Genomic DNA, 27,723 nt, shown 5'->3' with positions numbered 1-27,723 from the left:
TTTTTCTTGTTTGGGTGAAGGGTGGGAAGGAGAAAAAATAGATTTCTGACAATTAAATAAATGAAATGCAATTACAATAAAAATAATCCACAAATCAGAGGGATTCATCAATTAAATCCCTGAATATGACTATCTGAGAAAAAGTGATAGTCATTGGAGTGCAACAGGCCCATGGCAACATGTCTTCTAAAAGTTAAGCATCTCCACTTAACCAACTATTTTTCACATGATATTTTCAGACATCTATGGCCTGAGTTTAAATCCACCCTCTGAAACTTATTACTTGTGTTATCTTAGTTAAATTTTTCTGCCTCCTTGGGCTTCAGTTTACTTGTCTGCAAAATGAGAAGTTGGACTAGATGACCTCTAAGGTCACTCCCAGCTCAAGATCTACGACTTTATGATTTCAACATCCTAGTCACACTTTTCTGGACATTCTCCAGTCCAATATTTCTCAGTGAGTAAATCCCAGAACACCCTGCACAGTGTCTAGCAGAGCAGGAATATCAGTGCCCTCAATAGAAATGGTACATTACTATAAAGACAGCCTAAAACTATATTTGTTTTTTTGAGTGATAACATCACAATATTTTATCATATAAAGCTTAGCCTTTGAAATTATACAGTTTTCTACATTGCTATTGGTTGACTAAAGTTCAGGGTCGGGGTCAGAGCCAAGATGGCGGAGTGAAAGCAGTGACTTGCTCTCCCCAAAATCCCTCCAAATACCTGTAAAAAAAATGACTCTAAACAAATTCTAAAGCAGCAGAACCCACAAAAACACAGAATGAAACAAATTTCCAGCCCAAGACAACCTGGATGATTGATCGTAAAGGTCTATCATGCTGGGCAGGGAGAGGAGCGCAGTTTGGCATGGGCGCACAGGCAGCAGCGAATCTAGAGCAGGCCTCAGAGGACTGAAATGCGGGTAGCTGTGATGGTTTCTAGACTTCTCAACCCATGAACACCAAAGACAACTTAGAAGGTCAGTGGGAAAAGTCTGTGACTATGGCGAGAGAGAAGCTAGGTCTCAGCTGTGGCAGCTGCCTCCTGAGCTTCTGGCCCACAGACTGAGGGGTACTCCAGTGGCTGATCAGAGGGGGATTGCAAGGATCTCTTTACCAGTGCTGAGGCAGGAATCTCTTGCTTTGCCCATGCTTGGATCTGGGTCACAGTTCTGAAGGGTGGTCCTGGGGTGAGGACAAGTGCTGGCCTGGTGGAGCTTGTTGTAGCGGTGGAAAGGAAACAGGTCACCCCTTATCATACCACCTTGGAAGGAACTGAAAATTTACAGGTCCCTAGAAGTAGCTCTGAAAACAGTTGTACAAACCCCCAAAGCTTAGGATGGTACATTCTCCACATTAGAAGCAGACTCTTACCTTAACAAAGAGTTAAAAACTCAAGTAATTGGCCAGGATCATGAGTAAGCAGTGCAAAAAGAGTCAGATTATATTATCTTACTTTGATGACAAAAAAGATCAAAACATATAACCAGAAGACGAAAACAAAGTCAAAGCTCCTACATCCAAAGCCTCCAAGAAAAATAGGAATTGGTCCCAGGCCTTGGAATAGCTCAAAAGGGATTTTGAGAAGCAAGTAAAAGAAGTAGAGAAAAAACTGGGAAGACAAATGAGAGTGATGCAAGAAAATCATGAAAAACAAGTCAATAGCTTGCTAAAGGAGACCCAAAAAAATACTGAAGAAAATAACACTTTAAAAAATAGCCTAACCCAAATGGCAAAAGAGGTCTAAAAAGCCAATGAGGACAAGAATGCCCTAAAAAGCAAAATTGGCCAAATGAAAAAAGAAGTCCAAAAGATTACTGAAGAAAATACTTCCTTAAAAATTAGAATAGAGCAATTGGAAGCTAGTGACTTTATGAGAAATCAAGACACTGTAAAACAAATCCAAAAAAATGAAAAATTAGAAAACAATGTGAAATATTTCATTGGAAAAACAGCTGACATGGAAAATAGATCCAGGAGAGAGAATTTAAAAATTATTGGACTATCTGAAAGCCATGATCAAAAAAAAAGCCTAGACATCATCTTTCAAGAAATGATCAAGAAAAACTGCCCTGATATTTTAGAACCAGAGGGCAAAATAGAAATGGAAAGAATCCACTGATCACCTCCTGAAAGATATCCCCAAAGGAAAACTCCTAGGAATAATGTAGCCAAATTCCAGAGTTACCAGGTCAAGGAGAAAATACTGCAAGCAGACAGAAAGAAACAATTCAAGCATTGTGGAAACATAGTCAGGATAACACAAGATTTAGCAGCTTCTACATTAAGGGACCACAGGGCATGGAATATAATATTCTGGAGGGCAAAGGAGATAGGATTACAACCAAGAATCACCTACCCAGTACAACTGAGTATAATCCTTCAGAGGAAAAAATGGTCATTCAGTGAAATAGAGGACTTTCAAGCATTTTTAATGAAAAGACCAGAGCTGAATAGAAAATTTGACTTTCAAATACAAGACTCAAGGGGAACATGAAGAGGTAAACAGGAAAGAGAAATCATAAGAGACTAATTAAGGTTGAACTGTTTACATTCCTGCATGAAAAGATGATATTTGTAACTCATGATATCTTTGTCAGTATTAGGGTAGTTGGAGGTAAAAAATTATATGTATGGATAGATAGATAGATAGATAGATAGATAGATAGATAGATAGATAGATAGATAGATAGATAGATAGATAGATAGAAAGATAGATAGAGGGCACAGGGTGAGTGGAAGATGAAGGAGTCATATCTGGAGAATACAATTAAGGGGTGAGAGAGGATTATACTAGGAGAAGGAGAAAGGGAGAGGTAGAATGGGGTAAATTATTACACACAAAAAAAAAAACAGAAAAGAAAAGGCTCTTACAGTGGAGGGGAAATGGGGGAAGGTGAGAGGGAAAGAGTGAATCTTTTTCTCATAGGATTTGACTTAAGGAGAGAATAACATACACACTCAATTGGGTATGGAAATCTGCCTTACCCTACAGGAAAATAGGGGGGCAGGGGACAAGAGAGTAGGGGGATGATAGAGAGGAGGGAAGATTAGGAAAGGGGGTAATCAGAAGCAAATACTTCTGAGGAGGGACAGGGTCAAAAGAAAGAATAGAATAAATGGGGGGCAGGATAGGATTAAGGGAAATAGTTAGTTTTTCACAGCATGTTTACTATGGAAGTGTTTTGCATAACTGTACATGTATAACCTATATTGAGTTATTTGCTTTTTCAATGAAGGTGGGTGGGGAGGGAGGAAAGGAGAAAATTTGGAGCCCAAAGTTTTAAAAACACATGTTTAAAAAAATGTTTTCACATGCAACTGGGAAATAAGAAATACAGGAAGTGGGGTACAGAAATCTATCTTGCCCTACAGGAAAAGAGAAGGGGAGGGGGATAAGAGAAGGGGAGGAGAGATAGAAGGGAAGGGAGACTAGGGGAAGGGGTATTCAGAATGCATGCCATCTTGGGGTGGGGGGAGAGGCAACATGGGGTGAAAATTTGGAATTCAAAATCTTGTGGAAGTAAATGTTGAAAACTAAAAATGAATTTACTAAAAAATTAAAAATTAAAATTAAAAAAAAACAAAGTCCAGGGTGAAGAAGCAAAACTTTCAAAATTCTCACTTCTTTCTATTATATTTCATCTCATCTCTTATTTCATCGTAGAGGCACTTAAGTGGTACAGTGGATAGAAAAATGGGCCTGGAGGACCTGAGTTCAAATCTAGCCTCAGACATTTATTATCTATGTAATCCTAGGCAAGTCATTTAACCTCTATTTTCCTTAGTTTCCTCATCTGTAAAATGGAAATCTCTTAAACCTACCTCCCCAGGTTGTCATAAGAATCAAATGAGATAACGATTGTAACATGTTTTGCACAGTGCCTACTATATGGTAAATATGATATAAAATTAGCTATTATCATAGCTGTCTTCCTCAGCCATTCAAAGAGGTATGGCTTCCTAAAATTAGGTGATCATCCCTTTGTACTCCACTCTGGTCGAGATTATTGTGTTTCATTCTGAGAGCTAGTTTAGGAAGATTATTAAAAAAAACTGGAAAGCATTCAGATGAAGGCAACCAATCTAGCAAAGAGGCTGGAGACTATGTTCTATGAAAATCTGTTGAAGGAAATGCATACATTTAGCCTGGAAAGAAGAGACTAGGAGGTGTGTGAAAGTTGTCTCCAAGCATTTGAAGGCCTATCCTGTGGGAAAGGGATTCTACTAGTTCCATTTGGCTTCAAACGGAAGAACAAGGAGCAAGGAGCAGAAGTTTCTAAGAGACAAATGTTGGTTTAAAATCAGGAAAAAAAAAATTCTATTAGGATTCTTCAAAAGCAAAAGTGCTGAGCACTTTTTTTTCTTTCCTGAATGGATGTATATGGGGAGGAGAGACCTTTCCTCTAACCCACACTGGGGGTATTTAGCCTGAGACTAACTCATCAGTGATAGTCAGGTATGTTATAATAAAGATTCTTGTTTTCAGTTTGACCTAGATATCTCTTGAGGTCCCTTCTGGCTAGAAAATTCTGTGATTCTGTGATGCTCTTCTTTTTCTTGCCCACCTTTCTCCAAACTCAAATGGATCTGTGTCCTCATTGATTTAAAAGTCCCCTCCAATGATGGAGATATCAACCCATTCATTTTCACCTATCATTTTATTTGATTACTGTCACTGTCCTCCCATAAATTCACCACCTAACTTGTGGGTACTTTTCTCAATTTATCCTAAGGGTATCTCAAGTAAATTTGAAGCACATGGGATATCCATCAGTTATTTCTCACTTTTTCTATGTTACTAAATCATCTTTTTTTCCTCAATCAAAGATTTCTTTGATTGTATCTTTTTTTTTCTTTTGATGAGGCAATTGGGGCTAAGTGAGTTTCCCAGGGTCACACAGCTAGTAAGTGTCAAGTGTCTGAGGCCAGATTTGAACTCACGTCCTCCTGACACCAAGGTCAGAACTCTATCCATTGCGCTACCTAGCTGCCCGTTTGATTGTATCTTTTACTCCAGTTTGCCTTTATAGTTTCTCATTTGTTACATATTTCATTCTTCTCAGACCCACCATGTGTGTTTCCATAGTCCTCTGAGTGATACTCTTTTTTAAAACTGTTCACAAACTATAGTGCAGGCCTCGAATCTAATCATCGTAGCCCTGCAATATTGGTAGAATATTATATTAGAAAGATGAACCTTTATTTCAAGATGTTTGGGGTAATTAACTGATCTTTGCAATTTCCCAAACTTGATCCAGTCTTTTTATCCTATTTCATTCTGAATCTAACTTATAGTTCACATTTATTCTATTCTAGATACATAAACTAATGGATAAAATCTGTAGGTTGCCCATATAATTGCATGTCATAATTTGTACATCCACTTGGCTTTTTTTCCCTTCATATACCTAGCACATTAAGGAAATGTGGATGGTTAAGCCAAACTCTTTTCGACTTGATGCAGCCAATATAGCTGTTGTTGTTTGCCTTTCATTTTTGAAGAGTGATAATATCATCCACAAATAGGAGCATCTGGAAGATCTCACATGCTATAAGGAATCTCTTCATAACTTAGGTTCTGCTCTGGAACTCTATGACGGTGATGAGCATATGTCTCCTTATTTCATACCTTGTCTGTCATTTATGATGAGAGAGCAATAGAACAAGATTACATCTGTTGTTATGTCTTTTAAGAGATTTTTAATAATTTTGATGTGTAGCTAAGAGGTATCTTGTTGAAAGAGAGATTTTCAGACGACTTTTTTGCTCCAGACTCAAATACTCTCTTTGATAGTCCATAATTAGTACAGTAGGATCTTATATTCTCTATATCTTTCAATCAATTGCATGATGATTAACATGTAGTCAACTATGTACTAAGAGAAGAGAATAAGCATTTATGTAGTGTGTACTATGTGCCAGGTACATTACAAATATTAAACCATTTGATCCTCATAACAACTGGAACATAGGTGCTGTTATTAATACTCATTTTACAGTTGAGGAAACTGAGGTAAAATAGGTTAAGTGACTTGTTAGGCAAGATTTGAACTCTTTTCTTCAAGAATTCAAGTCAAGAGCTTTATCCACTGTGCCACCTAGCTGCCTACTATTTGTTCTGAAAGCTTAACTGTTCTCCCTACTTGTGCCTTCATTGACTAAGCCCTTGATATGTGTATAAATTATTACCACAAAATGTTATGTATATGGTAAATTAGGTATGTAGGCCAATAGTTATTTATGTTTCCTCCACATTTTTAAGGTATTAATAAGGTCCATGATTTTTTTCTAAGCCTACATTTTTTGTTTTCTTTGGCATATTTTGCAAGTGAATCATTTAATCAAAAGTGTAAGCTAAGTATGAACAAGTCCTTAATCAATTTGTGAGGGATAAAGTGTTTTGATATTTGGATAATGTCAGATCATGTGACAAATAATATCTTGAGGGTGACTAAAAAATCAGAAATATCTCTAGCCCTATGTATAAAACACTGAACCAGTTCAGAATTGTGAGTCTAATGGCAGCCCAACCTTTAGGTAGGAGCCCAGCTAAGACCTTGAGAAGGAATTGCATGGCAGTAGGGGTAAGGGAGGAGGAGGAGAGAGTTTGTTTCTTTCTTCCATTCACCAGGTGAACATGTAAATTTGGGAGATCCTTGGGTCCCAGCAGAAGTCTCACAGGCTACTTTAGCCAAACGTAGAATCCACTAGAGCCTGAAACCAAAGGAAGAACCTACAGAGGGATGTGGAAAGACAGTCACCAAAGGATGATGGCAGGTTCCATCTCCAGACTTGGTGCATTTCCACTAACTGACTCCCCTGACTAGAATGTTCTCCCTTCTCACCTATGACTCTTGGAAGTCCTGACTTTCTCCAAGGTTCAGCTCAAAATTCACCTTCTGTAGGAGGCTTTTCTAATCACTACAGCCAGCTAAGCCTTCATCTCTAATGTTACCTTACCTCTGTGCTGTATCTATATTTGTATGTACCTATTTCTTTATGTGTTATCTCACCCATCAGAATATAAAATCCTTGAGGGTACGGCCTTTTTTTTTTTACCCCCACTTAGGAAAATAAATGACAAGCATTTAAATGCTAACTGATTAATAAATTGTGTTTAATATTGACATTATAAGAAAGGAGGGGAGCTAGGTGATAGAGTGGATACAGTGTTGGACCTGGAATCAGGAAAACTAATCTTCCAGACTTCAAATCTGCTCTCAGACCTGGGCAAGTCATTTAACCTTGTTTGCCTCGGTTCTTCAATCTGTAAAATGAGCTGGAAAAGGAAATGGCCATCTACTCCAGTACATTTGCCAAGAAAATCCCAAATGGAGTTGTGAAGAGGCAGACATGATTGAAAAACAACTGAACTGAACCTGAACCATTATCAAAAATAGATATGGAATTTTGTTCACTTGAATTTTGCACCTTGAGTGGAACTGATGGCAAATGGTGAATAGCTTTCTCACTAAAAAAAAAAAAAAAAATAGAAACTGCAGCATGATATCAATTAGATTGCTTTATACCCAAACCCCCTGAATAGGACTTTAATATTTGCTACTTCTTGGAGGGCAGGGGGGATGAAAGTTGTTTTCTGAGTGCTTAGTTCTATAAATTTCAGTAGGAGGTTGAAACAGAAGTACAAAGCAATATGCTTCAGAACTTTCAAAGGCAGCATGATTTCCCAGTTACCTCACTGGTCACTGAAATTTTAATTAAGTGGTCTTAGATCTCTCTCTTTGCTTTCTAAGAATAGTAGCACCATGGAAGAGTAGTATAGGCATTTCTACCTTTGCCATGAAAGGAAGCGATTTGTCATACCCACAAATTACAGACCAAATCTATCTAAAACTAGTCTTAGTGAAATTAGCCATGGATCTTCCAGGGTGATGAGCTCAATACCTATGTTAAATAAAACCTGTTTCACAGATTCCATGTTGAGAGGGCCCTTGACAACTTAGAAAATGCAGCCCCCTCTTTTTATAGATAAAGAAAGTACAGCTCACAGAGATCATGACTTGTTTAGGGTCACAAAAGTGACAGAACAAGGATTTGAACTTAGTGCTTTTCAGTCCAAATCTGGCCCTCTTTCCATTTTAATAGAACATGCTACATGACACTATTTTTCTCCATGACTGCAACAATGAAATACATAAGTTAGATTATTGGTATTTCTCTCTTTACTGGTGTAAATCCTATCATGATGAAAGGAAGAAAGTGTTACAAAGAACAAAATCTAAATTAAAGCATTTTATTTTCCTCCCTAGCCACATTTCCCATGTAACTCTCAGGGGAAGTTTTCAACATAGTATTGGGGAAATTTATCATTTTAAAGCAATGCATTGTTATAAATAGTTTATCAAAGTCATTCTAAGGATTCAAGTCAAACACTTTCTAAGGAAAAGACATCATGGAAAATTGAAAAGAGCCCTGAATTTAGAACTCTAGTTCTGTCACTTACTAGTAGTACATCTTTAGGTAAGTCACTTATTCTATTTGAGCCTCAGTTTCCTCATATGTAACATGGAGATAATAATCCTTATATGACCTCCCCAACAACATTATTATAAGGCTAACACTTTGTAAACCTTCAAGCATAATGGAAATGGGAGCTATTATTACAGGTGCCTTTTAGTTAACACAGTCGATATATTTCAGAAGTGCATCTGGGTATGACCAGATGTTTTTTGTAAATTGAATCATGTTTTATATACACTGGAGTAGTTAAATATTGAAAGAAATGCTGTGGTGAATCCTTTCCTAAAGCAAAGAATCCTTTTGTAATGCAAATAACCTCCTTCCTTATTTGCTGTCTAAGTTCAAAGTTGTGATATGTTTCCTCAAGGCAAGGCACACCTAGAACATTGAAAAATTAGGCTGCCGCAGCACAGTGGTCCAAATCCAGTTGTCTGCTCCATGGGACACTTGAACATTGATGGAAGATGCTTGCATTTCATGGTTACTACTAGTTAGAGGGCAGGGCCTCATGCATAGACTGCTGGACCAGAAGTCCCCAGGGAGGGATAGTGGCTTTTTATTTCCTCCAAGATAAAACGCAAACTCTTCTGTTAGGCATTTAAGTCTCTACACAATCTGGCTCCAGCCTACCCAGCTCAGTTTATTTATCAGATGCTATTCTCTTTTGTACATTCCATGTTCCAGCCAATATAGCTTACTTGCTATTCCCTCTATAGAATATTTCTTCTTCAGTCTCTGTCCCTTTCTATTGGTTATCCCCATTCCTAGAATGTGTTCCCTTTTCACCTCCAATTTATAAAATTTCTAACTTCAAGACTCAGTTCTTCCATTTGAAGCCTAGTAGCTTCTCTAAAATTACCTTGCATTTATCTGTGTACCTGTTGTCTACCCCTCCTCACCCCCCAGAGGAGACTAGGTGCTGGATGGCAGATGATGGACAAAGTACTAGGCCTGAACTCAAGAAGACCTGAGTTCAAGTCCAGCCTCAGACATTTAATAGCCATGAAACCTTGGGCAAGTCACTTAACTTCTGTTTGCTTCCATTTTCTCAACTGTAAAATGGAGACAATAATAGAACCTACCTCTCAGAGTTGTCATGAGACTCAAATGAGATCATTTTGTGCAGTACTTAGAACAATTCCTGGAAGATAGTAAGTGCTTAAGAAATGCTTATTCCCTTCCTACTTTCTTTCCTTCCTTCCATCTGCTACCTGTAATTTCCTTGAGGGCAGAGATTGTTTCATTTTTTTCTTTATATCTTCAATGCTTAGTACAGTGCCCCAGAAAATAGGAATCATTGCTCATTGAATGAATGAATGAATAAATGAATGAATGAGCCAGAAAAGCCTGAGTTCAAATTCTACCTTTAATACTTGCTAGCTACACAACTGTAGATAAATCACTTCAATTTCTATATGCCTCAGGCCAGAGATGTCTTTGGCCCTAATTAGATTAAAATGTAATTTGAAAATATTTAGCAAAATAAATTGAAATACAATAGAACATAAATAATATTAATATGTGGTCTCCTAATTCAATATGCAACCACTCATAGGGATCCTTATTATGGTTTAGTGACTCCATTTCTATATTATTTTGACACCACTGCCTCAGGCAAAATGTTAGGACTTTTCTAACCCATTTTACAGATGGAAGAATATATATCTATATAGATATTTACATAAAATGTGTATCTATATCTATCTATATACTCTGTCTTAGTTCCCTCATCTGTAAAATGGGGATAATAATACCTTGAAGGGTTGTTGTGAGGCTCAAAAAATAATTTCTATAAAGCACTTGTGAACTTGGAAAGCAAAATATAAATAGCAGTCATTATGACTGCAAACCTATAGTCAACCATTTTGAAGGGCTAGCTCTAATTAAAGATGGAACAAAAGCTCCCAGAAATTGGCAAATCAGAGCCATGTGTATCCCATACAGCTCCAGCGGCAAGATGGAAGATGAGCAGGTAGTGTACTTTCCCTTTGTCTCCCCTTGGAATAGTTCTGCAGGCAAGCATGACATTTGTATTGTGAAGGACTTGTTTGAAGCAGTGAAGTATTCAAATGTTTAAAAAGTGTGGCATTCCCTCCTTCACAAAGGAAAGAATTGAAACTCTGACCACCATAACCAATAGGCTTAGCAAGCTCAAATATAGCATGAACAAGGAGCTGAACTTGGAGAAAAGAAACCAAGAGGGAGGTTTATGAAATCCTGAACAAGACCAATAAATCCTTCAGCACATGGTTGTCAGGTTCTCTGCCCATGGGCCAAATGTAGCTGATGGATAGCTTTATCTGTCCCACATGGCAAATTCAGATTGCACTGTGATTTGCTGCCCTTCTAGACGCAACAGCTGAAACTAGTCTCTAGGCATTCTCTCAACTACTTTCTTTAAAAGAATATGATTTTAAGTTAGGGTTCCCCTCACTTCTATTTCTGTGTGTTCCCCCATTTCTGTGCCTTCCATGGTCAGCATGGGATTTGAAAAACTACTCTTCAGTTTTAGATGCATCAAAGAATAGTGGCTAATGTATTGGGTCTGTAGAGAGGAAAACCTGGATTCGAATACCCCTTCTGACCCAAGTGCTCTGTGCACCTGCTCCACTCCTATGGAGTGTGCCTCAGGAAACTCCATAGGATTTCTCTTCCCATTTTACAGATGGGGAAGCTGAAGGCTGGAGATATTAGGGTCAATTTTTTAGCTTCAAGACTTCAAAAGTAAGGTTACTCGTTTAGGAAAAGTAGATTATTTATTGCTGCCATCAGCCAAATAGTATTTATCAAACTCCAAGTTCTGTGTTCAGAGAGGATACAAAGTCACAAATGAAATAATTCCTAACTTCAAGGACCTTACATTTCAAGGGAAAGACAATATGGTCATATACAGATATATTCAAAAAAGATACGATAAGATTGGGGAACGGGAAGGCGCCAGCATCTGGGGATTTTAGGAAAGGATTCATTTAAAAGGTCCTCAAACAGTGACAAGTCTTTATGAGTTTAAAATAAGTGTCCATTTTGCTTTATGCAAATAGAATTCCCCACGTGAGTTCAGAACAAAAGTAAGGAAAGTCACTAACTCTAAAAGATACTGAGTGCATAGCCAAACAATAAAGCAGTCTGAATACAGAAAGATAGCATTAGAAAACATGCTATAAAGAGAATATTGCTGCACACCAGTCACTTAGATACACATTTAGAAGTATTGCTTTTTTTGGCCTCCGCTTAAAAATCTTTAGGTTCTAAACTCAAAAGAATCAATCTGAATGGACCTAAAACAGAAGTCTAAAACATCATAAACTGGCGCCTTCCTTCTGGCTTCACCAGAGTCCTAAGGTAGTGAATAGCTATCAGTTGCTTCCAGTTACCTCCTTTCACCTTACTGCAGCCCCCAGGAGAGCTGGCTTTGATAAGGCTAAGACTGAAACTGGAGTCTATTTGAAGAGACTAGGCAGCGGGGGGCTAGGGATGTCTACCACCACCCTCTCTTAAATCATGCTTTCAATCCACCTCTCCCAGCCTGGAAGGTGACGGCACACACTAAGCGAAGCCTGCTTAAAACCCAGCAATGTAGGCTTTCACTATAGCTTCAAGCCTGCCATGTGGACACTTCAAAGGCTTCAAAAAAGCGGCAGCCACAGTCCCGCAGCTTGAGCTGAAAGGGAAAGTGTGAGACTCAGCAAGGGCTTGAGGGCTGGTGTGGGGGGAGGGAGGTGTATGCAGTGGGGAGAAAGGTTAGGTTCCAAGAGCTGGGAGCGATTTTTCACTTTAAATCCATTGAAATCTAGTGAACAAAAAAAAGAAGCAAAACTAAACCGGGGAAGGGGGAGGAGAGCGTGGAGAGGGGAAGTAAAATCTAGTTTAACATCTCCCATGTTCATGTCAGGGTTTTATGAATCCTCTCAGGCTTGGTGGGATTCGTAAACTCAAACAAGCGTCTGGACAGCATGGTTTGCTGGTCCAAATCCTTTGCTGCCCTCCATTTAGCTGTATACTTTAATAATAATTGGTTTATGAGAAGGGCCTAATCCAAATATTCTAAAATGCTATAATTTCTTCTAGTTAAGATCCTCATTTTTAAATTTATGTACAAACCTAAACTGCTCCTCCAGTTTCCGGAATAACTCACTGGGGCTGGATTTCATTTGGATTTGATTTCCGGTATTATGCCTAACAGTTTCATAAGCTTTTAACTAGTGCCCATCAGCACTAATGGCTGGGTATTTGAGATGGGCGCTTAGGGGCTGAAAATCTTCTATGTGCAGGAATACTGGCTCTCTAGTTTGGGCACTAAAATAATTAGGACCCTTTGCCCATAGACAGGGTATGAGTGAGTGCTTTTCTAATTGAAAACTATGGGCTTGTATGGTGTTGTTTTTAACTGATTTCTCCATGAGCAGCTTGGGTAAAATGGATATTGTTTAATTTTCATTTTGAATTAAAGACTCAGAGACCTGAATAATATAGAAGCTAATGATGAACTCAGCGGTGCTGAAGCTCCTCAGAGAGCCATAGAGATGTATTAAAACAAGAATTATTTTGTACACTGCATTGTACTTCAACAGGGGAACCTCTGCAGAATGTAAAACCACTTCCAGGATAATGAAATTACAAAAGAATTTTAATATCATGTTAAATCTCTTACTACAAATTATTAGGACTAGAAGAAACAGGGGAGAAAATGGTTTTCTGATGAATTTCTCCTGTGAATCCCCAAACTGGACATGCTTTCTGCTTCAGTTACTTCCAAAACTTCATCACTGACAGAGAGAAGAAAAGCTTGATATTTGCAAAATGCAGATACCACTTAGGCAGCTACTGTGAGGATATTTAACTGGTGAAGACAAAGACGGCATGTCAAACTTCAAATTTCAACAAGCGCTGCTAAAGAACCCACTATGTTTACCCTGTAAAGTGCTGGGCTTACAGAGATGAAAAAATGCCCTACCACTGACCCTTACAGAATTTACAGTCTAGGCGTGCACAAAAACTATAATGCATTTGTTTTTATCAGACCTGTGATTTCATTGATAGGGACCTCCCAGTAAGGAAACTTCCTACACTAATTGAGATCAGCATCTGAGATATAATTTATAATCTTAGAGAATTATCTGGGATGCTGAGTTGAACAGTATCACAAAGACAGTATGAATAATAAGCAGAACTGGAACCCAAGATTTTTTTATACTCAGGTTAGTTCTCCATAATGTAAATTAGAATATGAAAAGTGCATTAGAGGATTATCAAAGTGATGAGAGATTAAGGGAGGCAGGAATTAGTTCCAAGAGTCAAGAAGGGGATCAAGAAGGTTTGGAAACAAGGTATGATTATTTAAAGCAGGAAGGAAACTTAAAGGTCATCTAGTCTAATGCAACCACTGCGGTACCACAAATATTTTACAGTTGAAGAAACAGATGCCTAGAGAAGAGAAATTACTGGCTAAGGGTCACCTAGGTAATACATGATGGAACAAAAAAAAAATCAAACCCAAATTATTTGACAAAAAAATCTTGTGCTTGTTTTACAGAACAACATTGGCTTCATGAAAAAGGTAGCAATTAAACTGGGTCTTGAAAGGAGAAAAGAATTTTGTCAGGTGGGGATGTAAAGAGCTTCTATTCCTGGCAAGGATGGTGGCTAGGGTGTGGGGCAAGGGATGTGGGGAGTATATCTGTGGTCTCCACAAAGACACAGAAACAGGAATGAGTGGGATGAGATAAAAGACTAGGTAGCAGTCTAATTTACCTGAAATATAGAGTGAGTAAAGGGGAATAATATGAACTATAGAGCTGTAAAGATAGATTGGAATCAAATTTCAGAAAGCCTTGAAGGACAAGGTAAGGAGTTGGAATACCCAAGATAAGCAGTCTAGATAATGGTGATGATAATAATAAGCTAGAACTTATATAGCAACTATTATGTCTCAGGTATGGTACTTAGCACTTTACAACTAGGTGCTGTTATTATCTTCATTTTACAATTGAGGAAACAGGCAAATGGAAGCTAAGTCATACAGCCAGGAAGTGTCTGAGGCCTCATTGATCTCAGGTCTTCCTCACTCCAGGTCCAGTGCCCTATCTGCTGTGCCACCTAGTCACCTCAGTTAATATCTAACTGATGATACTAGAAAGATACTTTTCAAACTTCTGTTACATATAGATATACTCACAGACATCATCCTACTGTTATTTGTTTATATTTTTTAAAAGTAGTATTGATGACTTTTCTTTCTACATTTCAGATAGTTCTAGATCTATCCCATCACCATAAGAACCACATCCAGAATTGAGCCTTTCCTCATAAGGAAGAAAAACAGATGAGCAAAAACAAACAGTGGCCGTGCAAGAATGTGAGATGTAAGAAACATTTTGCCCTAGTTGTTCCCTGCTTCTTAGCTGAGGGAAGGGAGATACGTTTTGTCATCTGTTCTTTGAGGCTATTAATAGTTTTTCAGTAACTCAGAATGGTGCTTCCTTTTCATAATCTTTTCATTTGCTTTACTATTGTCATTATTTTTATTGTTCTTCTGGTTCTGTTTATTTCACTCTATCAGTTCATATAAATCTTACCATGCTTCTTTGAATTCCTCATAGTCAATACTTCTCACTGCATAGTAGTATTTCATTACATTTGTATGCCACTTGTTTGTTTTGTCATTTATTAGTTGATGGGCACCTACTTTTCTTCCCTTTCTTTGCTAACACACACGCACACACATATACTACATACATACATACACACACACATACACACATACACGAGTTCTACTATGAATACTTGAGCCTTTCTCTTTTTGATATTCTAAAGACATATATAATATAGGTCCAGTAGTGAGATCACTGGATCAAAGGTATAAAGAATTTAGTCACTTTTCTTACATAGTTCCAAATTGTTTTCCAAAATGATCTCAACTCCACCAGTAAGCATCAGTGTTCCCATAGTTCCTCCAACTTTTAATTCATGTTTGCCAACTTTGCATAATTATATGCAGTGGAATTCAAAGCTGCTTTCATTTGTATTTCTCTTATTATTAGCAATTTGGAACATGTTTTCATATAGCCATTGATAGCTTATATTTTTTTTCTTTTCAAAAGCATGCATATGCTTATTTTTTGATGACATGATTACCTCATTGGAAAGGCTTATGAGGTCAGATGGTACCCTGCCCTTAAATTGGAATGAGGACTCCTACTTGAACCGCTGAAAAGACAGATGCCACTTTGTATCACCACACAACAAAAATCACACCATTATTCACTGCTATATCAACAATGAGAAACTTCATCCAACACACAATGTAGTGCTAGAATAGATCTGGCTTTCCAGCCTAGATATGAGATTCCAAAGGAAAGAGTAGGGGGTAAGAAAAATAGAGTGGATCTACACTGATCCCCATGGATTATATAAAATGTTGAAAGTCCTCAGCTCTTGGTCAGAGGAAATATACCCCAAATATCTGAAAAGGAATAAGTCAGCCAGATGCTTGATCAGTATTTGAGAGTTAACTCTAAAGACTGGCTCTTGGGTGACTGAGGGAATTTCTATTGTCCTAAATGTGGGAAAATCACAATACTCAATACCAGATCTGGTTGGCAACTAGAAATTTTCCTATTCTCTCCTTCAATAACTGTTCCACCACCCCCAGCCACAGGGTCAGACATGAGCCAGTTCTGTGATTCTTATGTGCTCCAAGATAGAAGCTGTTCTCATATTCAGCTCCAAAGAGGTAATTTTTGACAGAGATAAACTCATAATATTCTACACCATACCTTACCAACCACATACAAAATAACCTCTCTTAGGAAGCATAAATATTTTTCCAGATCATCAATATGCAATATCAAAGTACCCTCAGCTTCTCTAAAATCAAGCCTGACTTCAGAAAAATACAAGTCCAAGAGATGCACAGATACCACATAAGTTATTCAATCACTGAAGCAGCCAAAATTTGAAGTCAAGAATGGAGTGGGGGTGGGAGTAGGGGGAAGCCATGCAACTGTATTGAAGATGGCTTGGCACCACGAGAAAAAGTTATGATAGGGAATTAAGTTAATATTGATAGACACAGATAGAATTACTATGTAGGTTTATTTTTCTATTCATTAGGCTAACAGAAGAATATTAAACGATGTTAAGCTTTGTCAACCACAAGATAATTTGTGGTTGAGGTATGTGTCATGAACCAAAATCCTGACTTCGACTGCCTCATTATCAGCACAAAGCTAAAAACTACACTGGGGAAAATAAATAGGCATTTGGGTGTCAAGTGAAAAAAAAAAACACTAATGTACCTCTTTAAGGAAATACATTTGCAGTATGTTCCATGTCAAAATATAAACACTAGAGTATTGTTTTGTTTTCTGGATTCCGTTTTAAGTTTAGACCATAATGTTCTTATTCGTGTTCACTGGAGTGTCACAATCCTTCAGAGATTTGCATTGGAAGAGCCACCAAAACCTCTGTTGCTTCCCCTCTCCCAGACTCAGTCTCCTCACTTGTAACATGAAGGAATTGGAAGAGATGACCTCTAAGGTCCTTTCCAGAGCTACAGTTCTATGATTTTAGTTCCACAGACTCTCCAGGACTCAATTAACCTAACAGAAATATCTATAGGTTTAAAGAACATTATCTTCCCTTTGGTTATTTGGAGAGATGATCACAAGTTCTTATTCTCAAAGGTGTGAATTGAGACAATAATGATCCAACTAGTACTTTTCATCTCCATAATACCTATGCAGACCAGAATTAAACTGATTTAATTTCCAATGAGGTTTTTTTTTTCTTTCAAATTACAACATTTTTAAACATCATATCTCAGAAGGCTCAGAAGTCGATTGTTTATTGACTTTTCTACCAGGCCTATATAATGTAATGAGTCTTTATATCTCTATTTTTAAATTGCTTATTGGATTTTCCAGATTAAACAAATCATATAAGAGAAATTACAGTTTTGGAAATTGAGAGATTAAGTCAAATGAGAATATCATTACAATATCATATCTACAAAAGTAAAAGAGAAAATACTACAAGAATGAATGTTTGCTTTTAAGAAGTTATCATACTTGAGTTTTTTTTAACCCTCTATTGATGCTTTTTGTTTTTTACATCACAATCCTTTCTGGATATATCTCCCCTATCTCTACTCCATCCCCAACATGTATACCGTGCATTGAACCACCCCTTCTCACAAAGAAAGAGAGTTAAGCAAAACCAAAAGACAAAGTAACCAACTCTGACAGTCATTCTGTAACCATAGTCTCTCATCTCTGTCAAGGAGAAGTGGGTATGTTTCATTGCCTGTTTACTAGGGCCAGAAGTGGTCTGGAGAGCTGCCTTTCAAAGTTTTCATTTGCATTATGTAGTCACTGTGTATATTCCTCTCCTGTATCTGCCAGCTTCATTGTATATCAGTGCAGCCTAGTCTTCCCTAAATTTCTCACATTGATCATTCTTTTCTTGCTGTTGTTTATTTTGAGCCTGTTTTCAATAGTTTTGGGAACTTTCAGTGAGGAAACTTCTATCAATACAAATTAGCAATTATTCTACAATTTATAATCTTAGTTGACTAGAGCATGGAGAGTATGTCACTGTGTCCAGGGTCATGTAGGAAGACTTTCCTACAACAGAATCAAGACTCAAACCCAGGACATTTTGACTCTAAGGTTGGTTCACTCTCTCTTATGCTATACTGCCTGTCCTTTTCTTATGGTCTATCTTTGCTGGGGCAAAATTGTTCAGGATTGGAATAAATCATGAATGAAAGATACTAACCAGAACAATCATCTTTTCCTCTACTTTTTACACACTTTTGACCAAATCTCTCCCAACTAACTCATGCTGATTTTTTCATTTCAGCCCCATTTCCACTCCTTCCATTTTCAATATATATTAAATGATTGTATATTTCCTAAATAATACCTGAAATAAGTTTTAATTGTGGAACTCACCTAGCTGGTAGTGGACTGTATTCTACTTTAAGTATAAGGCTAGAATATTACATACCCATTTTTGCAGATTTTTCAGCTTTGTTTAGTTCAATTTAGTTCAAATTGCTACTTGTAGAACCTAAGATAGAAAAAATGTCTGGGTCACATTTATCCTGCTCTTTTAAAGTACTCTATTGTATCAGTACAATGGAACTAAAAGAGATGTGATTCCAGAAGCCATGTCTGCTTCTATTCATTTGTGCCAAGTTTCACATTATATTTATCTCCCAGCTATCACCCAAACACAGGCCTGATTCATACAAAACAGCCTTTGTACTACCACCAGGATTCCTTTCCTAGGGCTATAAAAAATTAACTTTGAATTTCCTTTGCTTTCACCCCCAAAGCTCTTTGTTTCCCTTTCATCCTTTGTTTTATTTCTTCTATTGCTAAATAAATGGGGGAAAACCCTTGTAAAAATTCAATTTTAAAATCCTATGTCCCAGATCCCAAGGGAGTCTCTTGTGTTCCAAATTGGGTTAGTTAAACCAAGCAGCTACTTAGTAAATAAAAATGCTACATGGACAGTGTGAAAGAACATCTTTCCTTTTGGTCTTGAATTAAAGGGATTAGAAAAGTAAAACTAATTTTTACTCATTCTTTTCTGCTTAGAGTACAAAATCCAGAATTTAAATCTTTTTTTTTTTCCTGGAGATCCTCAAATGACTTGTATTTCTCAGGGTTTGAGGACGTAAGGCAGGGTAAACTTAAGTGACAAATGATTGTGTCAGTCAGTAAAAAGACATCAGAGATTTACCAACTCTGGTCGAGATCCAGGATTAGGTCATGTAATATGATGGCTCAACTTCTTATGTAAAGCAAAACTAGTGCCAAATTCAAGGACATAAATCAAAGAAGACCCTGCCTTAGCAAATCACTGTCTACTGGGATGACATCACTCCCACAGCCCTGTCTAAGATATCATTATCTCCCCAAGATAGCAGTTTAGGATCTGCAGAGAATGTGTTCACAGATGTCTAAATAATCCATTCATTTGGGATATTTGAATGTGCCACTGTGTAGAAATGGTACCCTTAAATATAATTGGGGTGGGGTGGTAAGATTTAAGTTATAATACCTTCAAAATATTTACTATTGCTCAAAAAAGTTTTGTCCCATTTAAAAATATAATTTCAGATTCCAAAGGACTTAAGCTCCAGATAAACTAGTTTAAGTAGAGATCATATGATCACAGAATTAGTATAAATCTTTATGTGCAACTATTTACATATTGTCTCATCATTAGAACAACAGTTTCTTAGAGCAAGGACCATGTTTTTACCTTTCTTTGTTTCCTCAGCACTTAGCATAGTGCCTGGCACATAGTAAGCGCCTGACAAATGTTTATTGACTGACTGATTGACCGACTGACTGACTAATGGAAGTGACCTTGAGAAAACACGTATAAGCCAACCCTCTCATTTTACAACTGAGAAAATTGAGATTTATAGAGGTTAAATGACTTGACCAAAATAGCACAAATAGTGACAGAAATTGAATTTTTCTGCCACTGTGTGCTACATGAAACTATTACATAGAAAAGAGATTAAGGTAGGTCATTTGTCAATCTCCAGAAAGTCAAATCTAGCAGACAAGAGACCACAAATTTCCATTTCTAGTTGGAAGGTGGAAGTAACTACATTCCCTCCTCTCACTTAGTTCCCTGTCAACAGGGTAGAAAAGTCAAACTTCACAAGACTGGAGAAAGAGAAAGGAAGGAAAGCACTATGAAGAATGTGAACAATCCCAGAGGTTACATACCCTGTAGTCCTTTCCTAAAGTCCTATTCCAATAAGGCATCATCAGCTGAAGGTCATCCCGAGCTGTCAAAAGGTATGTCATTGACATAGCTCTGACAAGCCTTATCAACCTAGAAAGGCTTTGAGTTCAGCTTAGTGATAGATTATGAATCTACTGTATGTGGAGCAGCCTAGTTAAGCTAAGAGAGGGTCATAATCAGAGGACAGACCACCAAACAAGTAACTTGCTTGACCACAGCATGAAATCATCTACTATCAGTAAGCTGGTTTTCATGGAGAGGTCATAAACTTCTTCCCTTCCTTTCTCCTTTGACTGGAAGAGAACTTTTCCAGGTGTCAAGAGGATGTCAGACATCTACCCATCAGGGTCTTAATCAGCATCTCCGGATCAGCTGGAAGTATTGTCTGCATTTTCAGGGCCCAAGAACAGATTGAATTTATGGCTCTATGTGAAGTCCAGCAAAGAGACTATATCACTCCTAAGGAGAACTTCATGAGCAATCCAAGAATGGGGTAAAAGTACTTCCAGCCTCTTCCAGGAGTTATGAGTACATCTTTGCCATGTATGCTGTCCCAGGTGGAGCCAACATTCCCCAAGGCTCTAAATGTATTTGTGACAGAGTATGTCGCAGACTTTTGGGGGGATGCTTTGTACCAACTGTGCTCATTGTACCACCTTAACAAATGTTCCTTTCTAAAAAGCTTGCTGACTACAATGATAAATGTGGAAAAAGCATACCACTGAGGTCTTGAACTAATGGCATTAGAAAATTATTCCTGACCCCCTCAGGGATACCTCTAGAATTCTGAGGGGAGATTTAGCCAGTCAAGCTCTGGGAGCACATATGATGATCTGTAAGAAAGGGAGTTGGGATAAGAATATTTCAGAGCTAATAGCTAAAAATATAATAATTATTGTTTGTCTCGCCTAATTCATACTAAAATTATCCAGGTGAGAAGTAACAGTGGCCTGAACTATGGTGATGACAGTGTAAAAGGAGAGAAGGGAATACATACAGGAGATATTGTGGAGATAGAAATGACAGGATGTATCTGGTAGCACAAAGAATCATAGGATCATAGATCCTGTGTTAGAAGGGTCCTCCAAGGCCATCTAGTCCAATGCCCATAAATTGAAAATGAGGAAAGGGAGACCCAGGGAAATTAAGCCATTTGACCATGGTCATATAAATAGTAAATATAATTTTCAGTGAACAAAAACATCACAACCACTCAATCTGTCAATAAGTATTTATTAAGCACCTACTATTATGCCAGACACTTTGCTAAGCACTGATACAGAAGGATACACTCACAATATCAAGAACATAACAAACCTACAAGAAAATAGCAAGACAAGGAGAGAAATTCTCTCCCAAACATCTTAATTGCTAAGGCAATATATCCTATCTCCAGTTTGTACCCTTTAGTTAACAAATGAAACATCATATTCTTCCATTGTTTGAACATTACTGTTTGTGACAGTTTCCAAAGAAGATAAACAACTGGTCAAAAGGGATTATGACCAGATAAAATTTAATAAACACTTACCTGTTTATAGCCCTGGATAAAAAACTAAACTTACTAAATAGAGACACATCTTTTCCTTAAGGAGCTTATGTGCTATTTTATTAAAATCACCTATGTAATTTAACATGTCATTGTCAAAAGACATTTGTCCTTCATATAGATTTTATTTATCCTAACACTCCACAGCAAAAATTCAGGGTAATTCTATTTCTACAGAGCTCCTACCTGCAAAATGCAGGATTATTGAATAAGAATAAAAATATAAGTACAATAATTTTTAGTCAGAGCCATAACTAGGGTAGAGCCAGCAGGGCCCTTCCACAAGGTGTCTACATTTAGAATGTTCACTTTCTCCTCAGTGGTTTTATCCCCCATGAGCTACCTACCAAATACTCTACCATCCCAGTATTTCACAGTTCTCCAGTTGGCTTGAATTGTGTAATAAAACTCTAATTCTTCATCTGGCATCTGCCCAAACAGGATCCCATCACCATAATGCTCCTCTCCCAGGACTCCTTCCACCTCCAAGCTTGGCAAGGGAACTGGTAGTACTTTCTGGTTGATGGACTGCACATTTCCCAGATTAACTGCCCCCAAAGTGAGTCTGTCCTCTGCCTTATCACTGCAATCCCTCTTTATTTCCTATCTCTCCCCTTCATTTGATATTCTCTTTACCACTGGCAACCCTAAGAGGCTATACTCCAAACATGCCCTTCACACATGTACCTCACACTGGGTAAAAGGTTTCCTAGCTATGCCTCTATCTGTAGTTACCATTATATGTCTGGATGGGTTTTCTTTCCATTTGTTGGAGGGAGGCGTTGCCCCTATTTGTTATATAAAAAAATTCCTCAAATTCAAAAATTATAGTTGTGATTCAACCATTTTCTCAATCAATTTTTCAAGTTCTTGCCTTTGTGTCTCTCATTACACATAAAAATACAGTAATGCAACCAATTTCTTTATATATTTCCTATAAGAGATTATTGTGGAAGATAGAGAAAAACAGGGAAGTGTAGGTAGAGGTCATTATCTCTTCCTTATGTTTTTCTCAGATACTGGTATAGCATAGATTAGGTTTCTTAGGTCATCCTAACATATCTTTCCCTGACTCAGTCAGGAACAAATTTCACCTGCTGGTCTCTGACCCACTTCTAGTGGTAATCAACACTTGTGGGCTCAAGGCCATCCATACTCAGCAGGTAGAACACAATAAGGTGGTAAGTAAACTGCCTTCATTCGAGAATCCGAGTTCTTCACTTGCTTGTTGGTGCTGATATGCTGCATTCTGCCAGTCCTATAGTACCTATCTATTCTTAACTGACTTTCGAGGTGGCCTCTTGCCTGTCTAGTCCTGCCATATCTGCCAGACTCCTTAACTGGATTAACTGGATTCCCATATTAGCCTCTCCCAAACTACCTTGTCCCATTGCTCTTTGTGCCCTGGTGTGACAGGTGTTTAATCAAAAGCTGAATGTGTTAAAGGGAAAGAAGAATGTGTTTCTTTGAACTAGATGGAAAATGCCTGAAGAGGAAAATGATCCCAGAATCTCATCACACCAGAGATAAAAAATAGTGTATAAACTTATTAACTTGGGCTACTCATTAATTTGAAATGTGAGATAACTCAAGCTATAGTTTAAGTCTATCTTTTCTGGTATCTACAAAAAAAAATGCTAAGCAAATTAGCAGTGTTCAGAATCATGAAGGAATCACAGAAGCTACTTAAAAAAGGGAACTATTCCCCAACAATTTAGTAAGTCCCACTCAAATTATACATCTTTCTTATATAGTCATTATTGTAGGCGATCTAAAGACCTCTACAACAATTAGCCTAGTGTATTTGGTGTAATTAGTGATTTATAGCAAGCGAATTTATTTTTTTAAGGTTGTTCAATTCTTTCTTTGTAGAACCTTCCCTAATCTCCTTGGGTGAAACTGTTATCTGATATCAAATTTTCCATGACTTCCTATATCCACTTTTCTGTGTATATATTGTATCTCAAATGCCATACCCCAGAAAAATATAAACTTTTTTTAAGTTAAAACTTCAATACCTAGAAAAAATGCTTTATACATACTAGAAGCCTATGAAAGAGCTCTCTCAGTACTCTTAGTGTGGTAGAAGTGATAACCTAAACAGGACTCCTACTATCTCCTCCAGGACCCCACCCCACATTGTCATGTAATTTAGGCTAGTTTTTCTTTATGTAGTAAGAACACCCTGGCTCTCTCTTCCAGAGCCAGGTGCACCCATCTGCTTCTAGGAGTTTTAGGTTACCCTGAGGTGTTTTAAGTGTCCCAGTTGAACCCCTACCAGTGTGTTCTTCTCTTTGTTAGGCACTAGTAACGAGCACCCCAGTTCCATTTAAGAATTTAACATCAATTAGCTTTTACAAAGGGTTGAAAGTTATAACAAAGAAAGAAGTTTGAAGTTATAAGCAACACTCTTGTCAACATCTCAGGGATATACTCTCTCTGGTCCTACCTCAGACTCTAAGGAGAATGGGCTTACTCTTAGAATAGTTCCTATAAACATTGGTATTACCCAGACCATGTCTAGATGATTGCTAGATGAGTCCTCATATCAGCTATAATGGGCTATGTCCTGAAGGTCACTCCAAAGGTCACTCCTTGATCCTTGGGATATGATGGAGAACTGAGTGAAAGAAAACCCAGATGCTGGGAATTGGGATGCTACTGTTTCAAAATAGAACAAATACTAAGACAAGCAAAGAATTCAGGACCATATTCATAGGACCACATGGTATCATTGGTGGAAAGGGCCCAAGCCTTTTCTCCTTATGATATTTTCCCTCACCAGATGCCATCAGTGAAAGAATCCAAAAAATTCCTCAAAGAGAGCAGACAAATAGCCAGTGACCACATCTGAGCTAATTCAGGCCTTTGTGAAGATTCTCCCCACTCTCAGCTATAGTAAATTAAAAATGGTTTCACATTCACCATGTGATTAGCTGACCAGCACCAGTTACAAACTATCTATACAACCTATATAGTCTCTCTAAGGCACTCTGATTACATGTCATCCTAACTTCTCTGGGAAGTAGGTTCCCCAGCATCTGCACATGGGAAAATGCCTTCTTAGACACTCTGGGTATGTACCAGATCTTAAAAATACTTAAAAAGTATTAAAGCTGTCTTTGAGATTTAATTGGCCCAGGGCACCAAGGCAAGGGTCATTGACGTGACTTCTTGCTTGCCTAGGTACAAAACAGACAGGACAAGCAAGGCTGAAGCTTCAGACCATAGAACAGCAGAATGAGTAACACTAGAAAATTGTGCTTAATTGAATCACCAATTTTATCCTGGAGTAACTTCCCTTTCTTGCTCTGTATATCCTTCCCCTGCTTTGGATGGGTAAATAAGTGTTTCATTTCATTCCAATTTTGGACCAAAACTGTCAGGGGACTGCCTTGAATGAAACCCAGCCCCTTACGTCTGGTATAGAAATGCCACAAATGTTTAGTTATATTCCTGGCCTTCTTTCAACAAAAATTGACACCACTCAGGGGAAAGAGGCCTGCATGTGGTCACAGCACCATGTAAATGAATATGTAAGTGTCTAAAAAACTGCAACCTGCTGGACCACAATGGATGAATATTGCATGCAAATTGTTCACTAAAGTTTTTTCATCACTAGCTATGTTGCCGAGTAATTTCAAACTGCAACAATAACAAATAGTTCCACCCCATATCATTAAACCCATCTACCCTTTTCCATTTGATTTTCTATTTCTTACAATTGCTTACATCATACCCTAAGGGTTTAGGGAGCTGGTGTTCCTGTGGTTTGATTTTAAATATTTTAATTAAGTGGTGCCTTCTGCCCCACAGCTTCTGAAAGCAATTTTTGAAAAGTCAAAAAGAAACAAAAGAGACAAACACTAGAGCACCATTGATAAACCAGAACTGCTACCTATACTGTGTTTTTTTCCAATGCTCAAGCACTTTTGATTTCCAGTAAGTAGAGAAAACTAGAGGTGATTGTAAGTAACATGGCATCCAAATCAAATGCCTCCCCAGAAATGTAAAACTCAGAGCTCAGACTTAGCCCTCCAGAGAACATTCATTCATTCATGTATTCATTTATTTAACAATCAAGCAAGCACTGATTAAGTGCCTATTATGTTCCAGACACTCTTGTTAGTGCACACCTATTGCTAGGTATTGGGTTATAATTTTAAAAAGAAAAATAAAACCCTGTCCTCAAGGAACTTAAATTCTACTGGTTTTTGTACATAATCCTACAGACTTTTATTGTATAAAAATAAAGTTTCTTAGGGTTGTTATAAAGAAATTGCTTTGAAAATCATAAAATGCTTATAGAAATGTGAGTTATTGTTTTACAGTGGGGTCCCCCAATTTTTCCTGATGAACTAGATCCTCAGATCTATTTATCCAGCCCTACAACGTCTTTCCTGACCTTCATTCACCAACAACGGACATTTCTATGTACCATAGACGTCTATGGTAGACATCTCAAATTCAATTCTTTTTTCCCTAAAACTATTCTTATTTCTGAACTTCCTTTTTATTGGTGAGGCAAAGCCATCCTCCCTGAAACCCAGGCTCACAATTTCTTACTCTTCCCTGAAATATTCAATCTGTTGCCAAGTCTTGTCATTGCTGCCTCCACAACATCTTGGATAAATGTCCCCTTCTCTCCATTTACACAGCTGACACCCTGGAGAAGATCTTGATCACCTCACAGATGGACTATGTATTGCACTAACCCACTTGCTGACCTCCCTGCCTGAAGTTTCTCTCCATTTCTCTCCACCCAGATGTCAAATTAATATTCCTTAAGCACAGAGGTGAACATGACAACCCTTCTCCCCGCAACACACACACATACACACATACATACACTCAGACTCCAATGAGTTCTTATTCCTTTAGGATCAAATATAAAATACTCTGTTTGGCTTTTGAAGCCCTTCAAAACCATATACTTTTCTACTTTTCCAGTCTTCTTAGACTTTACTCCCTTTTGCATATTCTACAATCCAGTCACACTGACCTGCTTACTGTTCCTTGAATAAAACACTTCATTTCTTTGTAGTCTTCGCAGTAGTTGTCCCCTGCTCCTCCTCACCCCCCCTTGCCTGGAATGCTCTTCCTCCTCACTTCCACCTTCTGGCTGCTCTGGTTTCCTTCAAGAATCATCTCAAATCTCACCTTCTACAATAAGCCTCTCTCAGCTCCCCCATTGCTAATGTTTTCCTTCTATTACCTCCAATTTACACTGTATATATCTTGTATATACACAGTTGTATGTGGGTTGTCTCTCCCATTAGAATGGAAGGGCAGGCCTTTTGTCTTGCTTCATGTCTGTAAAGTTTAGCACAATGCCTGACACATAGTAAGAGCTTACTAAATACTTGTTAGCTGTCTGAGTTGTGATATGAATCACGTAATAAGGGAGGCAATTTGGAATTATATGAAGGTATTAAAAGAAAGACTGAATGGATTAATAGGTAAAATATTAACCATGGAGTCAGGAACTCCTGACTCTGACATATAGTGACATATGTATATATATATATATATATATATATATATATATATAGTAACATATGTAGATATGTCTCTAACAATTTTGGTTCTCATAGGCAACTCTCTAAGACTTTAAGTTATAGAGAAGATAGTTTCTTATCGGGAGATTCTTATATGAATAAGGCCATATATCAAAAAAAGTAATTATTTGTACTAAGAATGATTTATCTCAAGGAAAGACAATATTCATTTGGAAAAGTTGGGAATTAGTCCAATCATTTTGGAAAGCAACTTGGAATTATGCTAAAAATGACTCAATCCTTATGCCCTTTGACTCAGAGATCCCACTGCTGGGTATATATACCAAGGAATTAAAACACATACAGAGAAAGAGAGGGAGAGAGAGAGAGAGAGAGAGAGAGAGAGAGAGAGAGA

This window comes from Vombatus ursinus, unplaced genomic scaffold (genome assembly GCF_900497805.2).
Source record: "Vombatus ursinus unplaced genomic scaffold, bare-nosed wombat genome assembly UNPS02000582.1, whole genome shotgun sequence".
NCBI lineage: Eukaryota > Metazoa > Chordata > Mammalia > Diprotodontia > Vombatidae > Vombatus > Vombatus ursinus.
This window is presented reverse-complemented; position numbering follows the sequence as displayed.